This window comes from Xenopus laevis, chromosome 3S (genome assembly GCF_017654675.1).
Source record: "Xenopus laevis strain J_2021 chromosome 3S, Xenopus_laevis_v10.1, whole genome shotgun sequence".
In the NCBI taxonomy this organism is placed as follows: domain Eukaryota; kingdom Metazoa; phylum Chordata; class Amphibia; order Anura; family Pipidae; genus Xenopus; species Xenopus laevis.
This window is the reverse complement of record NC_054376.1, coordinates 58210891-58220463: the sequence shown is the minus strand read 5'-3', so window position 1 is coordinate 58220463 and position 9573 is coordinate 58210891. Positions and strand designations below refer to the sequence as shown.

At 45.4% G+C, this 9573-nt stretch overlaps 2 non-coding genes across 2 annotated transcripts; both read left to right on the top strand.

The window, feature by feature from the left end:
- The first annotated feature begins 909 nt into the window (after positions 1-909).
- trnad-guc lies at positions 910-981 on the top strand. The gene has a single exon. It is a non-coding gene; the product is annotated as a tRNA-Asp (tRNA).
- Positions 982-2223: 1242 nt separating this feature from the next.
- On the top strand, positions 2224-2297 carry trnai-aau. The gene has a single exon. It is a non-coding gene; the product is annotated as a tRNA-Ile (tRNA).
- The last annotated feature ends 7276 nt before the right edge of the window (positions 2298-9573 follow it).

Here is a 9573-nt window from a genome sequence, read left to right as displayed (position 1 = left end):
AGTACGGGAACAAAAACGCTAAGCCCACGAGTCAGTATCAGTAATTAGGGGTATAGCCATCCTGTTAACATAATTATTGGGGGTAGCGATTACATAGAAAAAGGACTCATTATAAAATAAAGGCGCGCATAGGCTGAAGGAGCTCGAGCGGGAACCGTCTTTGTTATCATTCCCAATATTGCCTATATGAGCTATCGTTTTAAAGGGGAAGGAAGACAAATGTTTAAATGGTGACCTTTGTTGAGATCTGGTTAAAATGAAATAATGGCCATAGACCAACCAACAAAATGTACAGAACTTTTTAGTACAGTGGCATAACTGCCATTTGGCTCCTTCAGTCCGGATAAGTCCCCCATGGGCCCCCTGCAGATAAAGCAGAACCGCTCCCCCTCACAGCCACAGCCTTCTCTGTAGTTCCACCACTGTTTCAGTACCAGTATAAGTCCGCGGATCTGGAAACCACGATGACAATAGCATGAAGTCAAGAGAAGCTGTCTTTATCGACCAAGGTACCATGTCAACATGATACATCAGCAGATGAAACTTTTAAACCTGCCTGATTGACACATAGCTCATAAACAACAGACCCGAAAGACAGCCCAGGGCAGTATGGCATCAACCGGACTTAAACAATTACCAGCGCAATCCAATTCACACCAAAGTGCAAACACAACTGCACTCATTTTAATGCATCAGCCACAGGTGTGTCAGGTGCAACTCCTCCAGGTGACTGCAGCAAAGCTGGAATTTGCTGGATGTGCTTTCATATGTAAGTACTCCTGACAATTACTTGTCTTCAAAGCGGCATTCGACAAAATGATAAAAAATATAGATGTGTTTGCTAAAGGAGTGCACAGCAGGACTACACTGCAGGTGTAACATAATCCGACAACTGACCCCCTCAACCAGTCCTCGTTAGTATAGTGGTGAGTATCCCCGCCTGTCACGCGGGAGACCGGGGTTCAATTCCCCGACAGGGAGGTGTGCTTTTAACAAAAAAGTACTTCAGACAGTTACTTAACTTCAAAGTAGCATTTGAGAACAAAAAAACAAACAAAACATGTGCGTGTGTGTGTGTGTTAAACTTCCAGATTATCCTTAGTACAAGTCAAATAATACATTATAATACAACGTGGAATTGACGACAATAAGGTAAGTGGAATTCTCATTATCTACCAGCTGAGTTAATAAAGTAGATTACCTCCGTCAGATAGGTAACCCTCAATAAAACACAAAGTAGTCAGTTATTTCCACTTACTCCCTCCTTTCACCCAGCATGTGCACTAAATTCCTTTTGGTTTCTAATGCCTGCTAAACAGATAGATCACATGTAACCATTAGATCGCACAAAACACTTGCTGCGTAGCGCCTTCAGTTGGCAGTACACAATAAGTTCCGAGTTGTTTGGCGAGGTCACCAAACGTGCGGATCTTTCCCCATATATGTCCACCGTAGGTGGGCAACATCAGGCTTAGGGCCAAACGGTGATAAAACAGCCAGAATATAAGCCGTTGGAGTGAGAACAACTAGCCGATGCAGTCCTCGATCCGTCTGGAAAATCGAAACCTGCCTGACCTAGATGCCCGATGGGCCCAATGGCCAAGTTGAACATTAAGCATCGCAAAGAAACTTTCTTGGAAGTGAAGTTGATAGTGTGGTCTTTCAGCTTATAGCGTATATTAATGCTTCGACTCCTGTGTATAATTCAAAAGATAAAGTTTGACCACACTTTAGTCATGAAGATTCTGCCTTTCTGCCCAAGGAAAATCTGATTTCCCACTCTACTCAAACTATATCAGGAAAAGTGTTGGATCTGCCCACAGAGGGAAAATCTCAGGCAAGATCAACTATATTTCCAGAAGCTAGCCAAACTGAAGTAAACAGCTTGACCATTGATAGTATGATTTTGGAGAGCCACTGTTTGACTTATGAAGTTATAAAAACCTAACATAAACACAATTTATGTTCATGTTTTTCAAATCAATGACATGATACTCTTTAAATATGATTCCTCTATACATTTCCCCATAATAACTTGCTTATTTTGTAGTCCCCTTCACCCCATATCGGGCTGTCCAACTGGCGGCCCGCGACCCCTCTTGTGCTGGGACTTCAGAAACATCACCGTTTGTGAAAGGAGATGCAAACTCCTAGCATATCTTCTCTAGTATAAGCAAGGCAACCTTAAATCACCTAAGCAAAATCCAACCACCAGTGCCACTTGGCCGGTTAGCTCAGTTGGTTAGAGCGTGGTGCTAATAACGCCAAGGTCGCGGGTTCGATCCCCGTACGGGCCACTTTTTAAAATTTAAAGTGCAATCTTCTACACAACAATGAAACCTCTTCATTCCTCTACACCTCGTCTCTTGTCTCTCCATATGTTCCTGGCCAAATCCTCCACTCGTCTCAGAGCTACCACTCCTTTGTAGGGATGTAGCGAACGTCGGAAAAAAAGTTCGCGAACATATTCGCGAACTTGCGCAAAAATGCGAGCGGTTCGCGAACGGTTCGCGAACCCCATAGACTTCAATGGGAAGGCGAACTTTAACATCTAGAAAAGACATTTCTGGCCAGAAAAATGATTTTAAAGTTGTTTAAAGGGTGCAACGACCTGGACAGTGGCATGCCAGAGGGGGATCAAGGGCAAAAATGTATCTGAAAAATCTGCCTGTGTGTGCTTGGAAGAGATAGTGTAGGGGGAGAGCTGTTAGTGATTTCAGGGACAGATGATAGTAAGCTTGCTGGCTAGTAATCTGCTTGATACTGCTCTGTATTGGAGGGACAGAAGTCTGCAGGGATTTGAGGGACATTTTAGCTTAGGTAGCTTTGCTGGCTAGTAATCTACTGTTCTCTTTAAACAACTGCCATACGTTGACCTTGTAGGCATTGTTTGCCCAGTTTTTTTGGACGCAGCCACTGAAGCACAGTTGCCAGAAAAAATATGCCATATAAATGCTGAAAATAGTAATTTTTTCGCCATACGTTGACCTTGTAGACATTGTTTGCCCAGTTTTTTTGGACGCAGCCACTGAAGCACAGTTGCCAGAAAAATTATGCCATATAAATGCTGAAAATATAAATTTTTTTGGTTGCAGCCACTGAAGCACAGAGGCCAGAAAAATTATGCCATATAAATGCAGAAAATATGAATTTTTTTGGTCGCAGCCACTGAAGCACAGTTGCCAGAAAAATTATGCCATATAAATGCTGAAAATATAAATTTTTTTGGTTGCAGCCACTGAAGCACAGAGGCCAGAAAAATTATGCCATATAAATGCAGAAAATATGCATTTTTTTGGTCGCAGCCACTGAAGCACAGTTGCCAGAAAAAATATGCCATATAAATGCTGAAAATAGTCATTTTTTGCCATATACGTTGAGTCAACGTATGGCAAAAAATTACTATTTTCAGCATTTATATGGCATATTTTTTCTGGCCTCTGTGCTTCAGTGGCTGCGGCCAAAAAAACTGGGCAAACAATGCCTACAAGGTCAACGTCGTTGACCTTGTAGGCATTGTTTGCCCAGTTTTTTTGGCCGCAGCCACTGAAGCACAGAGGCCAGAAAAAATATGCCATATAAATGCTGAAAATAGTAATTTTTTTGGTCGCAGCCACTGAAGCACAGTTGCCAGAAAAATTATGCCATATAAATGCTGAAAATATAATTTTTTTTGGTTGCAGCCACTGAAGCACAGAGGCCAGAAAAATTATGCCATATAAATGCTGAAAATATAAATTTTTTTGGTTGCAGCCACTGAAGCACAGAGGCCAGAAAAATTATGCCATATAAATGCAGAAAATATGCATTTTTTTGGTCGCAGCCACTGAAGCACAGTTGCCAGAAAAATTATGCCATATAAATGCAGAAAATATGCATTTTTTTGGACGCAGCCACTGAAGCACAGTTGCCAGAAAAAATATGCCATATAAATGCTGAAAATAGTCATTTTTTGCCATACGTTGACCTTGTAGACATTGTTTGCCCAGTTTTTTTGGTTGCAGCCACTGAAGCACAGAGGCCAGAAAAAATTAAACCAGTAGGGTTTGCACCCTAGTTTGTAACGGTGGCGGAGGGAGGAGGAGGACGCTAAAGGACAGCTGTGTGTGGAGTCATGAGGCTTGAAGAGAAGGACAGCTGCATAGAAGTCAGAACAAGTCTTCCGGCGTGCAGTAACCCTCCGAGATCCACCCCTCATTCATTTTAATAAAGGTCAGGTAATCGACACTTTTGTGACCTAGGCGAGTTCTCTTCTCAGTTACAATCCCTCCTGCTGCACTGAAGGTCCTTTCTGAGAGCACACTTGAGGCTGGGCAAGACAAGAGGTTCATGGCAAATTGTGACAGCTCTGGCCACAGATCAAGCCTGCGCACCCAGTAGTCCAGGGGTTCATCGCTCCTCAGAGTGTCGATATCTGCAGTTAATGCCAGGTAGTCCGCTACCTGCCGGTCGAGGCGTTCTTTGAGGGTGGATCCAGAAGGGTTGTGGCGCTGCCTTGGACAGAAAAACATTTGCATGTCTGACGTTACAGACTGGCCAAAGGGCTTTGTCCTTGCAGGTGTGCTCGTGGCAGGATTACTGGCACCTCTGCCCCTGGAATGTTGATGAGTTCCTGAAGTGACATCACCCTTAAAAGCATTGTACAACATGTTTTGCAGGCTGGTTTGTAAATGCCGCATCTTTTCGGACTTGTGGTATGTTGGTAACATTTCTGACACTTTATGCTTGTACCGAGGGTCTAGTAGCGTTGCGACCCAGTACAGGTCCTTCTCCTTAAGCCTCTTGATACGGGGGTCCTTCAACAGGCATGACAGCATGAAAGACCCCATTCTCACAAGGTTGGATGCAGAGCTATCCATCTCCGCTTCCTCATTATCAAGGACTGCATCATCCACGGTCTCCTCCCCCAGCCACGTACAAGACCAGGGGTCCCCAAAAGGTCACCACTAGCCCCCTGGGAAGCCTGCTCCTGTTGGTCCTCCTCCTCCTCCTCCACAAAGCCACCTTCCTCCTCTGACTCCACTTCTGGCACCTCTCCCTGCGTTGCAGCAGGTGCCTGGGTTCGTTCTGGTGATTCCGACCAGAAATCGTGCGCTTCCAGCTCCTCGTCACGCTGGTCTACAGCCTCATCTGTCACTCGTCGCACGGCACGCTCCAGGAAGAAAGCGAAGGGTATTAGGTCGCTGATGGTGCCTTCGGTGCGACTGACCATATTTGTCACCTCTTCAAAAGGTCGCATGAGCCTGCAGGCATCGCGCATAAGCACCCAGTAACGGGGGAAAAAAATCCCCAGCTGTGCAGATCCAGTCCTACCACCCAGTTCAAAAAGGTACTCGTTGACGGCCCTTTGTTGTTGCAGCAGACGTTCCAACATAAGGAGCGTTGAATTCCAGCGAGTCTGGCTGTCAGAAATCAAACGCCTGACTGGCATGTTGTAGCACTGCTGAATGTCAGCAAGGCGTGCCATGGCTGTGTAGGAACGTCTGAAATGGGCCGACACCTTTCTGGACTGGGTGAGAACGTCCTGGAATCCTGGGTACTTGGAGACAAAACGTTGGACTATTAAATTTAACACATGTGCCATGCAGGGCACATGTGTTAAATTGCCTAGTCTCAACGCTGCCAACAGATTGCTTCCATTGTCACACACCACTTTTCCGATCTGCAGTTGGTGTGGGGTCAGCCACCGATCGGCCTGTGACTGCAGAGATGACAGGAGTACAGATCCGGTATGGTTTTTGCTTTCCAGGCACGTCATCCCCAAGACAGCGTGACAACGGCGTACCTGGCACGTCGAATAGCCTAGGGGGAGCTGGGGGTGCACAGGTGTGGAGGAGGAGAAGGAGGACCCAGCAGCAGAGTAAGAAGAAGAAGAAGACGAGGTAGAGAGCGATGGAGGAGTAGAGGTGGTGGCAGAACCGCGTGCAATCCGTGGTGGTGACACCAACTCCACTGTTGTTGTTGAGCTACCCATTCCCTGCTTCCCAGCCATTACCAAGTTCACCCAGTGGGCAGTGTAGGTGACATACCTGCCCTGACCATGCTTGGAGGACCATGCGTCAGTAGTCATATGGACCTTTGGCCCAACACTAAGTGACAGAGATGCGGTAACTTGGCTCTGCACATGTTGGTACAGGTGTGGTATTCCCTTTTTAGAAAAAAAATTGCGGCTGGGTACCTTCCACTGCGGTGTCCCAATTGCTACAAATTTGCGGAAGGCCTCAGAGTCCACCAGCTGGTATGGTAAAAGCTGGCGGGCTAAGAGTGCAGACAAGCCAGCTGTCAGACGCCGGGCAAGGGGGTGACAGTCAGACATTGGCTTCTTACGCTCAAACATGGCCTTCACAGAAACTTGGCTGGTGGCAGATGACTGGGAATGGGAACAGGTGGTCAAGGTGGAAGGCGGAGTGGAGGGTGGTTCAGACGGGTCAAGGAGAGCAGAGGTAGAGCAGTAAGATGCTGGACCAGAAGGAGTGTGGCTTTTAGTTTGCCTGTTGCCTTTGAGGTGTTGCTCCCAAAGTGCTTTGTGCTTGCCGCTCATGTGCCTTCGCATAGAAGTTGTACCTATGTGGCTGTTGGGCTTACCAAGGCTCAGTTTCTGACTGCACTCATTGCAAATTACAATGCTTTTGTCAGAGGCACACACATTAAAAAAATCCCACACTGCTGACTTTTTGGAAGTGTGCGATCTGGCGGTAACAGTAGAAGTTGGCGGAGTTGGCGGTATTGGCGGCAATGGCGGGTGCGTTGGCCGGCTGAACACAGGTGCCGATACATGTTGTTGCCCTACTGATCCCTGCGGGCTGTCCTCCCTGCTTCTTCTAAGTCTTATTCTCCTACTGCCTCTCTGACTCTCCGTCTCTCCATCTGAACTACCCTCCTCTTGCTCTCTTCTACTAGGCACCCACAAAACATCAATCTCCTCATCATCATTCTCCTCAGATGCATCAATTTCTTCTGACACATCACAGAAGGAAGCAGCAGCGGGGACCTCCTCCTCATCACTCATTATGTCCATCTCTATCGTGTTCTCTGCCAGAATTAAATCTGGTGTAAGGTCCTCATCTCCTTCATCTTCTTCTGGCAATAATGGTTGCGCATTACTCAGTTCAAGAAACTCATGGGAAAATAACTCCTCTGACCCCAGTGAAGAAGGGGCACCGGTGGTGGAGGAAGTGTTACGTGGGGTGGCCATAGCAGTGGAGGATGAGGAGGATGTTGTGGTAAAGTTAGAAACGGTAGAGGATGGGGTGTGCTGTGTAAGCCAGTCAACTACCTCTTCAGCATTTTGGGAGTTCAGGGTCATTGGCTTTTTAAAACTGGGCAATTTGCTAGGGCCACAGGATTGCATAGCAGCACGGCCCCTAGCACGGCCTCTGCGTGGCGGCCTGCCTTTGCCTGGCATTATTTTTAAAAAAACAACAACAACAACAAAAACTCAGTTGGTTTTTCTGGAAACGATAATACACACAGCTAGATGGCGGGTTGAAGAAAACAGTGTGCACATAATGCCTACAAGGTCAACGTATACACTACTACAGCGGTGGATACGGATTACGTAAAATATATGAATGCTGCTTGAAAAAAAGTAACTCAAGTGGTTTTTCTAGAGACGATAATATTATGGATATTTAGACAGAATGTGAACAAGGTCACACAGCTAGATGGCGGGTTGAAGAAAACAGTGTGCAAATAATGCCTACAAGGTCAACGTATACACTACTACAGCGGTGGATACGGATTACGTAAAATATATGAATGCTGCTTGAAAAAAAGTAACTCAAGTGGTTTTTCTAGAGACGGTAATATTATGGATATTTAGACAGAATGTGAACAATGTCACACAGCTAGATGGCGGGTTGAAGAAAACAGTGTGCAAATAATGCCTACAAGGTCAACGTATACACTACTACAGCGGTGGATACGGATTACGTAAAATATATGAATGCTGCTTGAAAAAAAGTAACTCAAGTGGTTTTTCTAGAGACGGTAATATTATGGATATTTAGACAGAATGTGAACAATGTCACACAGCTAGATGGCGGGTTGAAGAAAACAGTGTGCAAATAATGCCTACAAGGTCAACGTATACACTACTACAGCGGTGGATACGGATTACGTAAAATATATTATGGCTGCTTGAAAAAAGTCACTCCGGTGTTTTTTCTGGAGACGGTAATATTATGGATATTTAGACAGAATGTGAACAAGGTCACACAGCTAGATGGCGGGTTGAAGAAAACAGTGTGCAAATAATGCCTACAAGGTCAACGTATACACTACTACAGCGGTGGATACGGATTACGTAAAATATATTATGGCTGCTTGAAAAAAGTCACTCCGGTGTTTTTTCTGGAGACGGTAATATTATGGATATTTAGACAGAATGTGAACAAGGTCACACAGCTAGATGGCGGGTTGAAGAAAACAGTGTGCAAATAATGCCTACAAGGTCAACGTATACACTACTACAGCGGTGGATACGGATTACGTAAAATATATTATGGCTGCTTGAAAAAAGTCACTCCGGTGTTTTTTCTGGAGACGGTAATATTATGGATATTTAGACAGAATGTGAACAAGGTCACACAGCTAGATGGCGGGTTGAAGAAAACAGTGTGCAAATAATGCCTACAGGGCAAATAATGCCTAAAAGGTCAACTTATACACTACTACAGCGGTAGTAAAATAAAAAAAAGTAAAATAAAAAAAAATGAATATTAAAAAAAAAAATTAAAGTTGGTGCTGCTGAACTACTAGGAGCAGCAGATTAGCACACCAGTCCCACTCCCCAACACTGCTAGACTAATAGCACTGGGCTCTTATAGTAGTAGTAGTAGTAGTAGTAAAACAACAAAAAAATAAATAAAAGCAGTCCTTACAAGGACTACTGTTATTGCAGCAGTCAGCAGATGAGATCAGAAGCAGGACAGCTGCCCACTGCAGCTACATACAGAGCACTGCAGTAGAAGGTAGATTACTAGCCAGCAAAGCTACCTAAGCTTAAATGTCCCTCAAACCCCTGCAGACTTCTGTCCCTCCAATAACAGAGCAGTATCAAAACGATTACTAGCCAGCAAACTTTCAACTGTCCCTGAAATCACTAACAGGCAGCAGCTCTCTCCCTACACTATCTCTTCAGCACACACAGGCAGAGTGAAAAAACGCTGCAGGGCTTCGGTTTTTATAGGGAAGGGGAGTGGTCCAGGGGAGAGCTTCCTGATTGGCTGCCATGTACCTGCTGGTCTGGGGTGAGAGGGCAAAAAAAAGCGCCAACAATGGCGAACCCAAAATGGCGAACGTCGCGCGACGTTCGCGAACTTCCGGCGAGCGCGAACACCCGATGTTCGCGCGAACAAGTTCGCCGGCGAACAGTTCGCGACATCTCTACTCCTTTGCACCACGCCGCTACTACTGCTCTTTCTGACCTTAAACCCTTCTGTCTTGCTGCTTTGCCTTACATTTGGAATGCCATTCCTGCATTCATCCAGAGAGAATTCCCCCTTGGTTTCTTCAGAACTAAACTTCAAGATTACCACTTTAAGCACTTGCATAAGACCTGAACTAGGAACT